Source organism: Nicotiana tabacum, chromosome 22 (genome assembly GCF_000715075.1).
Source record: "Nicotiana tabacum cultivar K326 chromosome 22, ASM71507v2, whole genome shotgun sequence".
Classification (NCBI taxonomy): Eukaryota; Viridiplantae; Streptophyta; class Magnoliopsida; order Solanales; family Solanaceae; genus Nicotiana; species Nicotiana tabacum.
The window spans coordinates 32,616,578-32,622,577 of NC_134101.1; positions in this window are offsets into that span (position 1 = coordinate 32,616,578).

Genomic DNA, 6,000 nt, shown 5'->3' on the forward strand with positions numbered 1-6,000 from the left:
CCTATCTTCCCTACAGTGCATGCTCTTACCTTCTGTTTTAAAAGGCAGAATTGGGACTCGACCGGGGCTCGCCCACGGGTGGAACACTCGTAAAACACCTCTGGGCTTATGTGTGGAGCTTAGTTCCGTGAGATTTACGCAACTGTGTGTAACTAACATTGTAAATCCTCAAATTTTTTTAATAAATCGTTGACTATTCAAAATTACTTTTTTATTAACCATAAATCATTAAATTGGGAGTATTTTATGTCATAATTAAAACAAAAATTATTACACGTTATCCACTAAAGACTATTATGATAGTAAATTTTAAATAAATCTTTCATTTAAAAGTATTTATTTATTAACTTTTGTTATGTCTTTATTATATAATAGTCCATAATTTTTTTATAATTATTTTCCTAAATATTGTTTTTCACGTTTACAAGATACAATACTTATTAATTTAATAGCTCAGTATTAGCTAGTAACTATTTACAAATAATTAGTTATCATGGTATAGTATGGTAAATTATGTGTCACTTTATTAACTTGTTGAAACTTAAAAATAAATGATGCTAGAGAATCATATTTAAATTGTAAATTATATTTTTATATAAATTCTCTTTCAAATTGAAAGCATATTAAATAAAAGGAGTATTTTTAAAAAATCAAATTACAATATCGAAATTCTTTTAAGATTCATTACTCCCTAAGAGATACATGTAAGATTTCACATCGAATACATTACTTTTGATGTTTGAGTTGTAACGACATTGCAACTAATTTGCATATATATGTAATACTTTTCGTATTATTCATAGTTGAAGTATAATTTATAAATATTTTAATAGACAACTTGTTATAATTTTGTGATTTTAATGTAATTTTTATTATTTTCTTATACTATCTTAAAATTCTTGAAATTAGTAAAATTTAAAGATCCGTGAGACTTATGCCCATGTCTCAAGGCTTACGCCTCGCCTCATCAGAGGTAAAACACCTCGCCTCATGCCCTGCCTTTTAAAACATTGCTCTTCACCAAGTCGAATAGATCAATTAAAATAGATTTAAAAAAATTACAAACCAAAGATGGAGGATTTTGGGAGGGCAGGGAGAAAATTGCGATTATGATACTTAAAAGACTTGAAAAGAAGAACAATTTTATAACAATAAAAGATCTGTGATGAACTCAATGCGGATTAAACCAAAGATTTCGAACGAATTTACATATTATGCAAGGGCTTTTTTGTTAGAATTGGTTTTTTGTTGTAAAATAAGAATAGTACTTGTGGATGTCTAGTTAATATGAAAATTACTAGGTGTCACACCTCCTTTTTTCCGAGGGGATAGGGGATAGGGGATAGGGGAGTTTTTCCAATTAAAGTGACATAAATCGAAATGAGATTGTTTATTGATTCAGAGTCGCCACTTGAGATAATTTATGGTGTCCCAAGTCACCGGCTTATTTTAAATCCCAAATCGAGGAAATTTGACTCTATTTATGGTCTGCGAACACAGGAGATCGGGTAAGGAATTCTGTTAACCCGGAAGAAGGTGTTAGGCATTCCCGAATTCCGTGGTTTTAGCACGGTCGCTCAACTATTAATAATTGGCCCAACTATCTGACTTATTACATATTTAAAACCTATTGTGCTTTTTAGCCTCCTGACCGCTTTTAATTATTTATGGAGTTTGTTTGAACAAGTCGCGATGTCGTACACTTATCATTTTGGCACACGTCGCAAACCGCGCCACATGAAATGCACCCGCGATTTACGATATGCTTATTTTAATTATTATTAGAAGTTGTGGTCGGGTCACATAAAATGCACGCCCGAATGAAATTTATGTATCGTGACCATGCCACGGAAACCGTACCCATGGCCATGATGATTCATTATTAATCGCGCCTAAAGCAAGCTATGATGTTCGATAAGTTATTCTTATTTCTATTAATTTACAAGAGATAAAATAACCTTTTCAATTACTTTGAGCCTTAAAAAGATCAAATTATTTCGCCCAAGTTTAATTTTTCAAAAAAAAAACGATCACTCCATGGCCAAAACAATTGAATAGCCAAACTTACTACTTGAAAGGTTAAGCCAGCTTATACCTAAACCAAATGAACTTAAAAGCTTCATTCTCAAAAGATACCATATGACCCATTAACGGATAAATTAGCTCCTAATTATCAATTGCCAAGCATGAATTTTTTTTCTAAATCTAACACCCACTGTATACCAAAAATCAACCACTTAAGCAATAAACTAGCAAAGCTCAATGATAGGATGGAACAAAAGTTAATAAGAGAATTATTTTAATATCACAAATCACATAAAGACAAAATCATATATCCATGAACTTAGTATTCAATTAAATACACATCGGAAGAAAGGAACCTCAATGGCAGCCGCTGAGAAGAATACTGAACAAAAGAGCGAAGACCGTCGAACCGGACCTCAGAGCGGCGAGCGGCGACCTCGAAGCCTACCGGTAAAACTCGAAACTCAACAGTGGTTCTGTGTTGAGACGCAGCTGATTTTGGGTGGTTTTGACAGAGTTTTCTGCTGCGTTTTTACTGCTGGAAATTCGCAGATTTGGATGACGTTTTGCTGGTGTTTTTTACTGCGTTTGGTGTTTGTTTGTTGGAGTTTTTGGTGTGAAAACATGGCTGTTTTTGGGTGATCTTCATGGGTGATGGGGGCTGGATTTGAAGGTTGTTTTTAGGGACGAAAATGGCCGGTTTTCATGGAGATTTGATGGTCGCTTTACTTCTGCATTTTGGGGACTGATTTTTTAGGTTATTTGTGGTGATTTTGAGAGTGGTTTAATGGAGGGTGGTGGGTGATTTTCTCTGATTTTCAGAGCTGTTTATGGCTACTTCATGGAGCCGCTACTTTGAGGAAGGAGAAGCAGTCCCCTTTTCTCTCGTTTCTCCTCTGTATGTTTTTAGATCTCAGGTGCTTTGTTTTTTTGTGTAGGTTGCGGCTGCTGGTTCTTTTTTTGTGTCTGAAGTGGGGGAATTAGCCTAGGGTTTTTGGGTGTTAATTTGGTTTTTATATGGTAGTGAGGAGTGAGTATTGGCCTTTGGATGAAAGTAGATCAATGACTATGATTAAGGGAGGGGTTTGATGGTGAGAAAAGGGTTTGGGCTAAAAGAGATTGGGAAGAATAGGCCTTTGTCTTGCTGGGTCACCAAAATACGAAAATGAGCTCCCAATTGGCCCAAATTCAATTCTTACTCATTGAGCAAAAAATAAAAATAAAAATACTAAAACTATCAAAATATACTAATTAATACAAAAACTATTTTTTGGTATTTTCAAATAATAATAAAAATAATATCTTTCTAAAAATGCCTAATACCTAAATTAAATAGAGAAAATGAAACTATTTTTGTATTTTTTTCAATTTTTATGCTTTAAAAAATAGAATTAAAATTAATAATAAAGTGAAATCCAATAGAAATAAACTCAAATAAATATTCTAAAAAATACTAGGACTATTAAAGGTAATTCTAATGTGTGGGTCAAAAATTACGTGCTTACAGCTGCCCATCTTTGCTTGGAAACACAAAGTATTTTTGAGCAAAGAAACAAGTTAGAGACGTAATTAATTTCTGACCCGACACTTATTCAAAAAGATTGTGACCGAGCCCTGGTATCTGAGCTGCCTACATATCCTTGGCTAAAAAGGAATCAGGCCACGTGTAGTTCAGAAGTGATGGAGTGTGTGGAGAGGATGAGAGAGTCGAGTGAGATACCGTTCCGTCGAGGTTCCGGTCCGCGATCCTGTTATTACATCAAAATCAAAAATAAAAAAGACTAACTAAGCCTGTCAGCTATGAGTTACAAGATTCCTATCTATAAGTCTTCTGGAGCTTGATCTTGAGTCTTGAATGGTTCTTCATGCAGACTTTTGATTTGAACTTTGATGCTTGCTAGTTGCAGGTGCAGATTCATCTCTTCAGCTTCTTCGGATCAAGACGGGGCTTGCAAAGCTTACGACTTCAGTCATGTCTTGAGCAGCCCATATCTTTTCATCTGCTTCTGCATTTTGAATTGACTTTTTTTCTTTTATTCTGGATTGAGACTTCTTCTTTTGGTCATCTCGGACTGTCGACTTGCATTCTTGAGGCGAGCTTCTGTACTTCTAACTTGAATTGAATTCTGAAATAACTTCCCTCGTTCTTCAGGTGGACGCCTGCATTTGACTTGAAATGTGAAATGAATTCCCTCGTTCTCCAGGTGGGCGCTTGCTAATGACTTGAAAATTGAAACAAATTCCCTCATTCTCTAGGTGGGCGCCTGCCGCTAACTTAAAACTTGAAATGAATTTCCTCGTTCTCCAGGTGGGCGCCTGCTAATGACTTGAAAATTGAAACAAATTCCCTCATTCTCCAGGTGGGCGCGTATGATGACTTAAAACTTGAAATAAATTCCCTCGTTCTCCAGGTGGGCGCCTGATGACTTAAAACTTGAAATAAATTCCCTCGTTCTCCAGGTGGGCGCCTGATGACTTAAAACTTGAAATAAATTCCCTCATTCTCCAGGTGGGCGCCTGCTGACTTAAAAACTTGAAATGAATTCCCTCGTTTTCCAGGTGGGTGCCTGATGTTGACTTAACACGTGAAATGAATTCTCTCGTTCTCCAGGTGGGCGCCTGATGTTGACTTAAAACTTGAAATAAATTCCATCATTCTCCAGGTGGGTGCCTGATGTTGACTTAACACTTGAAATGAATTCCCTCGTTCTCCAGGTGGGAGCCTGATGTTAACTTAAAACTTGAAGTAAATTCTCTCGTTCTCCAGGTGGGCGCCTTATGACTTAAAACTTGAAATAAATTCCCTCATTCTCCAGGTGGGCGCCTGCTAACTTAAAAACTTGAAATAAATTCCCTCGTTCTCCAGGTGGGTGCCTGATGACTTAAAACTTGAAATAAATTCCCTCGTTCTCCAGGTGAGCGGCTGATGACTTAAAACTTGAAATAAATTCCCTCGTTTTTCAGGTGGGTGCCTGATGACTTAAAACTTGAAATAAATCCCCTCGTTCTCCAGGTGGGCGCCTGATGACTTAAACTTGAAATGAATTCCCTCGTTCTCCAGGTGGGCGCCTGATGTTGACTTAAAACTTTAAATAAATTCCCTCATTCTCCAGGTGGGTGCCTGATATTGACTTAACACTTGAAATGAATTCCCTCGTTCTCCAGGTGGGCGCCTGATACTACAATAAAATAGACAAAACAAAAGAAACTTTTCTGCCCCAGTTTGCACTAGGAAGATTTGTGAGTTGTTAGCAGAACTATAAATCACTTATGCTATTGATAAATGATGCAATGATGAGAGTAAAATTGAAGACTCAACTAGGATATGCGTCTCCTAAAGAAATAAAAATCTGAAAAACCCATACTAGGAAGTGCGTCTCCTAAATTTGAGATTGAGCTTGCGGAAAACTATAAAATAAGCTTGACTAAACTAAAATCTGACCCTATTCTCTAGGCGAGACCCCTGATTTCAAGAAAATTAAAGATTGATAACTTAAGAAAACTAAAAATTAACCTTTTTTTAAATCCAGACTTCCCTTTTTTTAAACTTATTATCCTAGGAGAAAATTCATCAAACTAGATTTTTTTTATGGTATCTTAGGCGAAAGATTCATCAGACTAAGATTTTGATCCTAGGAGAAAATTCATCAGATTAGGTCCTCTTTTTTTTTTTTTAATCTAAGGAGAAAGATTCATCAGACTAAGATTTTGATCCTAGGAGAAAATTCACCAGACTAGGTCTCTTTTTTTTTCTTTTTTTGTTTTTTTTGGTATCTTAAGAGAAAGATTCATCAGACTAAGATTTCTATCCTAGGAGAAAATTCATCAAACTAGGTCTTTTTTCTTTTTTCCTTTTTTTGGTATCTTAGGAAAAAGATTCATCAGACTAAGATTTCTATCTTAGGAGAAAATTCATCAGACTAGATTTAGGAGAAAGATTCATCAGACTAAGATTTTGATCCTAGGAGAAAGTTC